Source organism: Kogia breviceps, chromosome 2 (assembly GCF_026419965.1).
Source record: "Kogia breviceps isolate mKogBre1 chromosome 2, mKogBre1 haplotype 1, whole genome shotgun sequence".
Lineage (NCBI taxonomy): Eukaryota > Metazoa > Chordata > Mammalia > Artiodactyla > Physeteridae > Kogia > Kogia breviceps.
In genome coordinates this window covers 75,115,835-75,129,504 of record NC_081311.1, presented here as the reverse complement: position 1 = coordinate 75,129,504, position 13,670 = coordinate 75,115,835, and the positions used below count along the sequence as shown (strand labels likewise).

Sequence of the window (13,670 nt, the reverse complement as noted above, 5' to 3'; positions counted from 1 at the left end):
ATGGGCACAATCCTCAACTGATATTTGCAGTACCCACATGCACCTCCTATTAAGATCCAAATAGGTCCCTCAAAACTTCTCCACAGGATTAATCAATCCTCCCAAATAAAGAGGCCCTTCAAGGCATTAAGCCAGTAACATAAGGCCCAGGGCCACATTACACCCTGCACCGGTTAGTGCAACACTCACATTTTACCTGTGAAGAAACCACATAGTTGCGGACGGAGGCTTGTCTAGAACCTGCGAGCCATAAACAGTGTTGTCATCCCTCAACACCCTGTTGCTCCAATCCCCATGCTTCACTAGCCTCCATCCCTACTGAGAGCAAATTTTTTGGTGGGATTTAATTTCTGTAGTGCTTTTTAAAAGTATCCCAGTAGATAAGTCAATATAGTATCTTTCTGTCTTTACTTGGGAAGGCAAGCAATATGCCTTTATAGGAATGCCCCAGGGTTTCACTGAAAGCCCTTCTTATTTCTCACAAACTTCATTTATTTATTTATTTTTTGCCACACCAGGCAGCTTGTGGGATCTTAGTTCCCCCATCAGGGATGGAACCCGTGCCCCCTGCAGTGGAAGCACAGAGTCCTAACCACTGGACCACCAGGGAAGTCCCCTCACAAAATTTAAAGGCTGATCTAGGACTTCCCTCGTGGCGCAGTAGTTAAGAATCCTCCTGCCAATGCAGGGGACATGGGTTTGAGCCCTGGTCCGGGAAGATCCCGCATGCCACAGAGCAACTAAGCCTGTGTGCCACAACTACTGAGCCTGTGCTCTAGAGCCCACGAGCCACAACTGCTGAAGCCCCCACACCTAGAGCCCGTGTTCCACAGCAAGAGAAGCCACTGCAAGGAGAAGCCTGCCTACGGCAACAAGGAGTAGCCCCCGCTCATCGCAACTAGAGAAAACCCACGCACAGCAGTGAAGACCCAACACAGCCAAACAAAAAAAACAAAAAAAAGGCTGATGTAGATGATATCAAGTTCTCTGGAGGCTCCACTTTAATAGAATGTGTGGATGACTTACTTCTCTGCTCCCCATCTTAAGCCTCCTCACAAGAAGAAAACACCAGTTTGCTGAAACTCCTAGCCAAAAAGGGACGTAAAGTCTCTAAGGAAAAAATTACAATTTGTTCAAATTCAAGTTTGATTTTTAGGACATCTATTCTCAGAACAAGGACTGCATCTAGATCCAGACAGACTTCATGGAATATTGAACTTCCCAAAGCCCCAAATCAAATGCAAACTGCTATGTTTTCTTGGATTGGCAGGCTATTTTCTCAGCTGGATTCCCCCAAATTTCCCTTACAGCCCAACCTTTATATCCCTTGTTAAATTCAGGTGACAGGACTTTCCAAATCTTAAAGGAAAATTTAATACTTTCACCTGTCCTTGGACACCCCAATTATCAACTTCTTCTCTTCCTTTTTGTGTATGAAAAAAGAAGGGAATGCCCTTGGGGTACTCACCCAAACGTATGGGATCACCACTGACCCATAGGGTATTACAGCCAACAACTAGAACCTGGAACCTGGGGATACCTCCTAACCCCCACCTCAGAGCTGTACCTGCTACTGCCCTCTTTGTAAAGACTAAAGAAATAGTCATGGGATCCTCTTTAACCACTTTTGTGCCACATGCTGTTGAAGATTTTAACCCTCATCTTAATCAACATTTTTCAGTAAGCCATCTCACTTCCTATGAAATTCTCCTGTTAACTGCCCCTTAAATCACTTTTCCTACTCTAATAACCTTAACCCTGCTACTCTTCTACCCTCTTTTACAGATGACACACCCCCCCACACCCTGTGACTGCTTATAGGAAATGCCCTTAGAAAATGTTGACTTCTCATGGTTCACTGATGGTTCTTATTTTAAAAATGAACATGGTAACTATCGTGCTGGATATGCAATGTCAACTCTTCTTTAAGTAACTGAAGTGGCACCTTTGCCTTTGACTACTTTGGCCCAATAAGCCAAACTATGTGCACTCACATGGGCCTGTATCTTAGTCAAGGGCAAAACTGCCAACATTTACACTGACAGTAGCTATGCCTTTGGTGTGGCTCACAATTTGGGAACGTTATAGAAACAGCATGGCTTCCTTACTTCCAGCAGAAATCAAATTAAAAACAGCCTTTATGTTCAGGAATTATTAGAAACCATATTCTTACCTGCTGCTTTGTCTATTATTAAGGTTCTGAGGCATGCTACGCTTGACTCTTTAGAAGCTAAAGGAAATCACCTTGTTGATATTTCCACCAAAAAAAAACTGCCCTTTTGGGATTTCCCTGGAGCTTCAGTCGTTAAGGCTGTGTGCTTCCGATGCAGGGGGCTCGGGTTCGATTCCTGGTTGGGGAACTAAGATCCTGAATGCTGCACAGCGTGGCCAAAAAGAAAAAAATGCTGCCTCCAAAGGGTCATGGTCCAAAGGAACTTGGTCCCTTCTGATTGTTGGATCTGTCATCAGAAAACCGAATCTATCCATGACAGCCATGACCCTTTAGTCTTCATCTCCACTGTGACAGCTAACTATAGCCACACCCCTTTGTATATTTTTCATCAAGTCAGAACTTCTACAACTAGATTTTCCTGTACTTTGCTTTGATCTCTTCCATGTCATAACTCTCAATGCAGCTAACCATACCTATTCCACCTGTACAGTTCTCACCACTAGGTTAGGTCTGCTTGCCATGGCAAAACAACTCCCTTCTGTATGGCCTTTGAGAACAAAGTCCACAGAACATGATGGTTTCTCCCTAACTGTTCACCAAACACCACTGACCCACTGAAAGGGCCAATAGAATAATCCCAATTAATGGCACTATTAATAATCAAACCCTAGCAGCAGTCTTACATGCACTACCTGATCTTATCTTTGTAACAAGTGGGCCTCATGATGGGCTTATGAATGTTTAGACAGTTGGCAGATTGGAGGCCAATACTAGTTACTAGTATTTCTAACTGTCTCCTTGGACATTCATAATAAATCTGAAATCTCCCATTGGTCCTGTCATTCATCTTCTCCATTAAACCTTCATTGCCACCTTAAATGGGAATTCCCAGGAGGTATACATGACTCTAGATTTGCTTTCATTGGAAGGGCACTTATTCATGCCAATGAACAAATGATTAGAAATCTCTCTGGAGGAACTTCCCTGCCCTGGCAGTTCAGTGGTTAAGGGAACTAAGATCCCACATGCTGCACAGTGTAGCCAAAAAAAAAAAAAAGAAAGAAAAAAGAAGTCTCTCTGGAATTGGGAAAACTTGCTGATTCTACCAATAAGGCAATAGCAGCCCATCAACAATTACTTGACTCATTGGCCAGAGTAGTTTTGGATAATCACTTAAATCTTAATTACCCAGCGTTTGTGTGATTGCAAACGTCACCTACTGTGCATGGATAAATTCCTCTGGAGAAGTAGAAACCCCATAGGCATACCTTAGATATATTTTGGGTTTGGTTCTAGACCACCGTAAGAATGCGAATATTGCAATAAAACAAGTTACATAAATTTTGATTTCCCAGTACATATAAAAGTTATGTTTACACTATACTGTAGTATGTTCGGTGTACAATAGCATTATGTCTAAAAAAATGTACATACCTTAATTAAAAAACACTTTATTGTAAAAGAATGTTAACCATCATCTGACCCTTCAGTGAGTCATAATCTTTTTGCTGGTGGAAGGTTTGAAATATTGTGAGAATTACCGAAATGTGACATAGAGACACAAAATGAGCACATGCTGTGAGAAAAATAGTGCCAATAGACTTGCTCAATGCAGAGTTGCCATAAACCTTCAATTTGTAAAAAAAAAAAAACAACACTCTATATCTACAAAGCACAATAAAGTGAAGTGCAGTAAAACGAGGTATGCCTGTACATAAAATTAGGGAACAAGCATATTGGCTACGACAAACTTCACTGACAATCCATGGTCCTTTGATTTGCTTTTGGCTTAAAATCCCAACTTTTAGTGGTCTTTTATTGATATAGAAATATTCAATAATTTGCACAATATTTTAAAAATTTTTATCAGTTTCTAAGTTACTGTGTAAGATTTAACTTAATGTACCAGTTAATGTTCTATCAGAAGATTATATTCTTCTGCCTAGAAGTCTTCATTTAAAAAAAGGAGGGGGCTTCCCTGGTGGTGCAGTGGTTGAGAGTCTGCCTGCCGATGCAGGGGACACGGGTTCGTGCCCTGGCCTGAGAAGATCCCACATGCCGCAGAGCGGCTGGGCCCGTGAGCCATGGCTGCTGAGCCTGTGCGTCCAGAGCTTATGCTCCGCAACAGGAGAGGCCGCGACAGTGAGAGGCCCGCGTACCGCAAAAAAAAGGAGGTTTTTTTGGGGGGAACTTCCCTGGTGTGCAGTGGTTAAGACTCTGCACTCCCAATGCAGGGGATCCAGGTTCGATCCCCGGTCAGGGAACTAGATCTCACATGCATGCTGTAACTAAGAGTTTGCATGCCACAATTCTAAGGAGCCCACATGCTGCAACTAAGGAGGCTGCCTGCTGCAACTAAGACCCAGCGCAACCAAAATAAATATTTTTTAAAAAGGAAAGGGGCTTCCCTGGTGGTGCAGTGGTTAAGAATCTGCCTGCCAGGGTAAGGGACATGGGTTCGAGCCCTAGTCCGGGAAGATACCACATGCCACGGAGCAACTAAGTCTGTGCGCCACAGCTACTGAGCTCTGCGCTCCAGAGCCCATAAGCCACAAGTGCTGAGCCCACGTGCCACAACTACTGAAGCCCACGCATCTAGAGCCCGTGCTCTGCAACAAGAGAAGCCACTGCAATGAGAAGCCCACGCACCACAACAAAGAGTAGCCCCTGCTCACTGCAACTAGAGAAAGCCTGTGTGCAGCAATGAAGACCCAACACAGCCAAAAATAAATAAAATAAATTGATTTTTAAAAAGGATATTTTTTGATGTTTTATAATACAGAAATATCAAAATGAAACTCATTTTTAAAAGTTTTATTATGGAAAATTTCAAAAATACAGAAAAATAAGAGAATAGTATATTTTTTTTAAAAAAAGAGGGAACTAACCAACAAAGATGAAAATGCAGCAAATAAATGAAAAGTGATAATGCTGGGAGTGAAACTGGAATTGAGTATAAATGGAGTTGCAGAAGAACTAGCTAAATGGGGGAATGTTGACACTGCCGCTGTTCAGGATACTAGATCTGCAGCCAGAGGAACTTGTTGAAGGGGAACTGATCAACAGAAATGAGGAAAGTGTAACGAAAAGGATGAAGGTGTCCTAGAGGATGTGATGCTGGCAAAAAAACTTCACATTAAGGGATTCTTGGAGATATTTTATGACATAAAAAGTGCAAAGGATACACAACATTGTAAATCAAATGTACTTGAATAAAATAATTTTTTTTTTAAAGTGGAAAGGATAGGGTCTTCCCTGGTGGCGCAGAGGTTAAGAATCTGCCTGCCAATGCAGGGGACAGAGGTTTGAGCCCTGGTCTGGGAAGATCCCATATGCCTCAGAGCAAATAAGCCCGTGTGCCGCAGCTACTGAGCCTGCGCCCTAGAGCCCACGAGCCACAACTTCTGAGCCTGCTCACCTAGAGCCAGTGCTCTGCAATAAGAGAAGCCACCACAATGAGAAGCTCGCGCACCACAACAACGAAGAGTAGCCCCTGCTAACTAAAGAAAGCCTGTGAGCAGCAACAAAGACCCAACACAGGCAAAAATAAATAATAAATTAATAAATAAACTTTTTAAAAAGTGGAAAGGATACAATGTTGCAAGCTGATCCAAATTTATAAAGAAGTATGACAGTTCACCAAGGCATTGAAAAGATGCTCGCTCTATTATTGTAAATTATACAATGAAAAGAAGAAGCAAGCATTCTTCAGACTACTCTTGGGAAGTTTTTACAAATAAAACACTTTAGGGAATTCCCTGGTGGTCCAGTGGTTAGGACTCTGAGCTTCCACTGCAGGTGGGACGGTTCGATTCCTGGTCGGGGAATTAAGATCCTGCATGCCACACGGAGTGCCCCCCCCCACCCAAAAAAAAAAAGTTAAAAAAAAACCCACTTTAGGGGCTTCCCTGGTGGCACAGTGGTTGAGAGTCTGTCTGCCAATGCAGGGGACACAGGTTCCTGCCCCGGTCTGGGAGGATCCCACATGCCGCGGAGCGGCTGGGCCCGTGAGCCATGGCCGCTGAGGCTGCGCGTCCGGAGCCTGTGCTCTGCAACGGGAGAGGCCACAGCAGTGAGAGGCCCGCGTACAGCAAAAAAAAAATTAAAATTAAAAAAAAAAAAAAACACTTTAACGCAGACGTAGAGAATGGACTTGAGGACATGGGGAGGGGGAAGGGTAAGCTGGGACGAAGTGAGAGAGTGGCATGGACATATATACACTACCAAATGTAAAATAGCTAGCTAGTGAGAAGCAGCCGAATAGCACAGGGAAATCAGCTCCGTGCTTTGTGACCACCTAGAGGGGTGGGATACGGAGGGTGGGAGTAAGGGAGACGCAAGAGGGAGGGGACATGGGGATATATGTATACATATAGCTGATTCACTTTGTTATACAGCAGAAACTAACACAACATTGTAAAGCTACAATAAAGACATTAAAACAAACCCACGTTAATGCTCAAGTTTTCTAATAAGCTATAGAATACAAAATAAATATCATTTTTCGTATTGCTTTTAATTTCCCAATACACTTTTTTTTTTGGTGTGGGGAGAATTAGCTCACCCCTTTTTTTTTTTTTTTTTTTTTTTTTTGCGGTAGGCGGGCCTCTCACTGTTGTGGCCTCTCCCGCTGCGGAGTACAGGCTCCGGACGCGCAGGTTCAGCGGCCGCGGCTCACGGGCCCGGCCGCTCCGCGGCATGTGGGATCTTCCCAAACCGGGGCACGAACCCGCGTGCCCCGCATCGGTCGGTGGACTCTCAACCACTGCGCCACCAGGGAAGCCCAATTAGCTCACCTTTTTATTGAGAGTGTGAGAAGGAAAGAGTAAACATGTTAACTTTAGCAGTAAGAATGCTGCTCTAAGGATTATGAAAGACAAATTGGCTTTTATCCCATTTGATGCCAATATATGTGTATACAAGTCATAATCCACAAGGAGTGTTTAAGGGCAAAAATGTAGCTTCTTAGCATACAAAAGCTAATGAGCATTTGAAAAATAGTTGCCCTTGGAAATTAAATAAAACCTCAGTAACAGGGCTGTGTGCGAGTCTGGTGATATCTGCTCAAGAAGGGCCCTATGCTGGCGCCAGAGGAACATTGCTTTGTCTAGGTGTTTTTATACTGCAGAGCTGGTTGGAAGACAGGTCACAACTGGAAAAGCCAAAGAAAAGCTTCCATTAATTTCATCTTATTTTAGGGTTCTGGTTCTTGGAAATCTTCAGCTTCCATCTAAGAATGTTGGTCTGTGTCTTCCAAACGGAGACTATTTTTCTGGGTTGAGCTTTTCTTTTTCTTTTGATTTTATCTCCACCATTTTTTGAGCTCTTTCAGCCCACCACTTTTTCCAAAAATGCTGGAAGAGGACCACCACAATTACTATTCTGACCATCAGGGCACAAGCTGAGCCGATGGCCAGAGCAAGGAAGTGGATCTCAGAGACACGTACAGTGTTCAAGATGCTGAGCCAGATCTCCCCTATCAGCCCATCAACATCAGATGGGTTCTTCACCTGGCATGTTTATGTCCCACGGTCATCAAACTGCAGCTTCCAGAGGATGATGGAGACATCATGCCGGCTCAGGGTTCCCATCCCAGACAACCTGGTCCTTGAAACGCCCACTCATGGGTTTGAAGGGATCCACATGGCAGTCGAAAACAAACTGCTCAGACACCCCCACCTCCAGGTCACTGTTAGTGCATCAGCCATAGGGGCAAAGCTGGAGAAAGTGCACAGAAGATAAAGAGAATTAAATTGTCTGTTCTTGCATTTAGAGAGTGTACCATAAAGCTCAGGGATTTTTACTCTTAAGAATAAAAATTCTCGGGAGTTCCCTGGCAGTCCAGTGGTTAGGACTCCATGCTTTCACTGCCGAGGGCCCAGGTTCGATCCCTGGTCTGGGAACTAAGATCCCACAAACTGTGTGGCACAACTAAGGAAAAAAAAACGAATAAAAATTCTCAGGAGTCACATGTAACTAAAGACTCTGAGAATAGAAAATTTGATTAAATCACGTCGTAATCAAATACAAAGATTACTACAAAAACAATACAGCTCCAGTCAATCCTTGTCTAAAATATATTATCAAGCACCTGTGAGCAACCCTAAATTGTACTGAAAACTGTAAATAAAAGCCAGCCACACTTAGGCCCTAGAGGGAAAGTCAAGAGCAAACCTTGATAATGCTTCCTGTCGCTCCTTCACCCTAAGATTTTGAATGTCTGTGCTCTTCACAAATGAGACTTCATAAAAGCTGCTTTTAAATTTCAGACGTTGGATCACAGTAAATTCAGTGTAAAATAATCCACTGTGGGATAAAAGTTCACTGGGTTGACAAATGGAGTTAAGGAAGTCTCTGGTGCCTTCCTTCTGAGAAATACTACACCCACAGAGTTTCAGTGGATGGCTAGTACCTCAGAAGGCTACATTTCCTTCTGTATACAAGTGAAACTGCCTCAAGGAAACTGAAGCTTTTTTTCTGAATTGATTAGTACGAGTACCACACCTAAGACTTAAATAACAGGTTCTAACCCTCCAGGTGGAGTGAAGAAAGGCAGTGGCTTAGAGCAGAGACGGAGCCCCAGAGCAGAGACGGAGCCCCAGGGCAGCCCTTTCAGAGTGGTAGCTGAAGATAGTAGGATTTCTGGTTCTCTTTTCCCTTCATCTAAAGCTGCACTGTGTGATAAGGGGGCCATTTAGCCACATAGGCTTGTTGAACATGGAAATGTGGCTAGTATGACTGAGGACCTGACTTTTTATTTTGTCACGTACACAACATAACATTTACCATCTTAACCATTTCTAAGTTCAGTAGTGTTAAGTACATTCGGTATTGTGCAACCGATCTCCATAGTTCATTTTTATCTTGAAAACCTGAAACTCTCTGCTTATTAACGACTTCCTATTTCCTGCCTCCTGCCAGTGTCTGGCAGCATCACCATTCTAATTTCTGGCTCTATGAATCTGACTACTTTTGATACTTCATGTAAGTGGAATCATACAATACTTGTCTTTTTGTGACTGGCTTATTTCACGTAGCATAAGGTCCTCAAATTCATGTTCCAGAATTTCCTCCCTTTGTAAAAAGGCTGAATAATATTCCCTTGTCTGTATACACCACATTTTGTTTATTCATTCGTCTGGCAATGGACACTTGGGTTGCTTCCAGCTTTTGACTATTGTAAATAATGCTGCTATGAACATTGGTGTACAAATATCTCTCGAGACCGTGCCTTCAATTCTTTCGGTTACATATCCAGAAAACAGAACTGCTGGATCATATGGTAATTCTTCTTAAATTTTTGAGGAGTTATCATACTGTTTTCCACAGCAGCTGCACCATTTTACATTCCTATCAGCAACACACAGAGTTCCAATTTCTCCACATCCTTGCCTTAGTGTAAATTTAAAACTCATAATTCAGTTATGGAAAAACTTTTTAAGTATGTTTGGAACAACATGGATATAGGAATCTGCTTTTTCAACTGTAAATTTTATGAAATCTAAATATACTTTAAGTATTCTTAATCAAAATTAAAATTCCTGACTTAAAAAAATATATGGAGATGTGCTGTAAGTGGAAAACACACACCAGGCTTCAAAGAAGAAAAAAAGAACATAAAATGTCTCATTGATAATGTTATATATTGACTACATACGAGATGATATTTTGGATATGTTGATCCAAATAAAACTATTAAAATTAATATTACCTGTACTTTTATTTTTGTAAATGTGGCTACTAGAAAAAATTTAAATTACATTTGCAGCTCACATCATATTTCTATTGGACAGCACTGCTACAGAGGTAGCTGCTACCACTCGTACCACATAATGAAAGGCATCAGATTCTGGAAGACAAGCTCCTTCTGCAGTCCAAGTTGTAAGTCAAGCAAGCCCTTTTTTTCTTTTTTTAAAAAATAAATTTATTTATTTATTTTTGGCTGCGCTGGGTTTTCGTTGCTGTGCGTGGGCTTTCCTTAGTTGTGGCGAGTGGGGGCTACTTTTCGCTGCACTGTGAGGGCTTCCCATTGCAGTGGCTTCTCTTGTTGTGGCACATGGGCTTCAGTAGTTGTGGCACGCGGGCTCAGTAGTTGTGGCTTGCAGGCTCTAGAGCGCAGGCTCAGTAGTCGTGTCGACAGCCTTAGTTGCTCCGCCTGCACCAGGGTTCGAACCCTTGTCCCCTGCATTGGTAGGCGGATTCTTAACCATTGCGCCACCAAGTCCCCAAGCAAGCCCTTTTCAACTTCCCTTCTGCCCTTGATATCTATATGCATCTTTCTTTTACTACAGGAGGATTACCTGAATGAAAATTTCTATCCACTGTTACTGTGAAAAGCTGGGCTATTATACTTAGTCCCTCAGTGACTGTCTGGGGTCCAGGCTTGAGTATCCTATTTTCTCCGTTTTGTTGGTGTATCATAGCTTGATGCCTTCCATTACAGTTATCAATTAACTCCTGTGCCTGCGTCATGGCTGGGGGCTGTGTGACAACACCACACCACAGAAAGCTCAGGAGATGTGTCCACGTGTTTGCAGAGTCGAAAGAGGCATTTTCATTTCTTCTCCTTCGACTTGACAGTGCTTCCTTGACACAACTTCTCCTGTATCTCTGTGATTCTAACCAACTTACAGATTATTTCCACTCTGAAAGCAGTCAGGAATCTTACTTTTGTCTATGTGATGACAAAATAGTGGGGTAGGACCTAGACCAGGTGTGGTCACTTTCAGTGACTGTGGCTACAATCCCAGAGGGGTTGGGGGGGGGGCTATGGGGCCCCAGGAAGGAACCCTGAAATGTCAGCTGGGAAGATCCAGAAGCTGGAATTGAGGCAGAAGAGCTATTGTGACTAGAGGTGTTGCTCTTGACTACACCTCTTCTCATTTCAGTTGCTCATACGGGGGTCATTCTAGATACAATAACCATCACCTACAATAACCATCACCCCAGTTCAAAGCAAAAATAAGCCTTCTCCTTAATTGGTAAATTGGGCATAAACTTTTTTTCTTTTTAAATGGTTTTCTTTTTAAAAATTTATTTATTTGGCTGCATCAGGTCAGGTCTTAGTTGCGGCACATGGGCTCTTCGTTGTGGCGTGAAGGCTCCAGAGCCCACAGGCTTAGCTGCCTCACAGCTTGTGAGACCTTAGTTCCCCGACCAGGGATCATACCTGTGTCCCCTGTATTGGAAGGCGGATTCTTAACCACTGGACCACCAGGGAAGTCCCTGGGCATAAGCCTTTTTTTTTTTTTTTTTTTTTTTTTTTTTTGTGGTACGCGGGCCTCTCGCTGCCGTGGCCTCTCCCGTTGCGGAGCACAGGCTCCGGACGTGCAGGCTCAGTGGCCACGGCTCACGGGCCCAGCCGCTCCGCGGCACGTGGGATCTTCCCGGACTGGGGCATGAACCCGCATCCCCTGCATCGGCAGGCGGACTCCCAACCACTGCGCCACCAGGGAAGCCCCATAAGCCTTTTTTAAATAAAATTTTTATTTTTTGGAATAATTTTACGTCTACAGATAAGTTGCAAAGATAGTACAGGGAGCTCCTGTATACCCTTTACTTTTTTTCCTGTATTTAATGTCTATATAACCATGGCACATTTGTCAAGACTAAGAAATTCACCTTGGTATAATACTCTTAATTAAACTATAGACTTTAGTCTGATTTTACCGTTTATGTCCTTCTACCGTCCTAGAATCCAAACCACAATCCCACATGGCATTTAGCATACAAGCCTTTCATATACCAAGATCTTGCCCCATTTTATCATTCACATTGTTTGATTTCTCATTAGAGTATAGGCTCTAAAGTTTTGTATGGTTATGTATAATTCATAAATGTAAGTTTATTCATACTGGTGATGCCCACCAAAGACTACCGAAACATACTTATGGTCAAACAACGAAGGGTTAACTGCTATAGTGAGGAAGACCTGACACTATGGGCAACCATGCATCTCAGGAAAGGGGTGTTAAAGAGGGCTTATTATAGTGCTTGGGCTTGTATTAGGTGATTTGGGGGCAGGCCCAAGGAAATAGGGGTCTGCTCTGGTGCTGTCAGAAAGCGGGGCAATTCAGTGATTCGCTTAATAGTTTTTATGTGGAAAGCAAGAAAAATGGAGGAGGGCTAGAGTAGTCATTAGTGAAGCAACAGTCACTCATGTTAGCTAGGGAAGGGATGTTTGGTCATCTTTTTGTGGTTGCAGTGTCCATCTGTTTAGGCACGATTAGTCTTATTTTCTTCACCTTCCATCTCGTCAGAGACCTCATCTGACATCAAAATTCCATGACGTCGCTTATGTATATCAGGGCATTCAGGCCAGCTACCAACGGTGGCTCTGGGGGCTCCTTTACTTCTTAGAGCTGAACCTGATCATAATTAAGATGGAAAGCAAAAGGAGGTTGCTTAGCAGCTTTTGCTACAGGATATGACAACTGTTGGTCCCTGACACTGCTAATTCGACACTGTACATGTGCTTAACAAATAACTCGTCGCCAAGGGCTGGAAAGTTCGATCTTTTTCAGAGCAGAAACACGGCTGGTTTGGAGGTAGCAGGAACTCAAATGACACTGAACTGGCGTGCGTGTTTCTTCCAGAAGTCAAGGTCTTAGTGGTGACATCCTCTGCCCCAGCACTTTGTCTCTGAGGACCAGGCCTGAACCGAAAGCCCTGCGGACCTGAAGCACGGGTCACCAAGCCCCTGGGGCCGCTACCAGTCCCTATCCTGTTAGGAACCCGGCCACACAGCAGGAGGTGAGCGGCAGGCAACGAAACTTCATCTGCTGCTCCCCAACGCTCACATTACCGCCAGAACCATCGATGGAATTACTGCCTGAACCATCCCCCCACCACTCGCATTACCGCCTGAAACTCCACCCCCCCAAAACTGTCTTCCACTGTCCCTGGTGCCAAAAAGGTTGGGGACCACTGGTCTGAAGGAACAAGCCGAGGGAGCCAGGCGAGGTCCCGTGACCCTGCGGAGCAGCGACCCAAGACCTGCCAGCACAGCCTGCGGCCGCTCCTCAAGTTCTGCCTCTGGAGCCGCCATTATCGGTCTCCGCTGTTCCCGGTTCCCTCCTTCCTTCTCAGCAGGCAATGACTCTTATTTCCTTCTACCACGCTGGTCTTCAACCCAGGCGTCCTTTGGGCTCACAGTCTGGGGGACTCTCTCACTCAGTAGTTCTATAAGCTCAGGTGTGCCTCAGAAGCCCTGCGCTCCCCTCCCCCCGAGCAGGGATCACCCAGGTCCCGCGCCTCCCTTCCCACCAGCGCCCGTCTCTGCGAGCCTCGGCCCCGCCCTGCGCCTGGCCGACTAATCCCCGGCTCCGCTCCGGACGCGTCACAATGGCGCCCTCGTGGCCCCGCCCCCGGACGCCCTCCTCGGAGACCCCGCCCCGTCGCGGTCTTTGCGTCCTTCCGGCTCGCTTTCGGAAGTAGGGTTGCGCCGCGTCTTCTTGGAGCAGAAGGTGGGGTTTGGCGAGAACCCGGAAGCGGGGCG

General features: G+C 44.5%; 1 pseudogene; it reads right to left on the bottom strand.

Annotated features, from left to right (window-relative positions):
* Window positions 1-7,403: 7,403 nt before the first annotated feature.
* LOC131750347 (myelin protein zero-like protein 2 pseudogene) lies at window positions 7,404-13,220 on the bottom strand (annotated as a pseudogene).
* Between the last annotated feature and the right edge of the window lie 450 nt (window positions 13,221-13,670).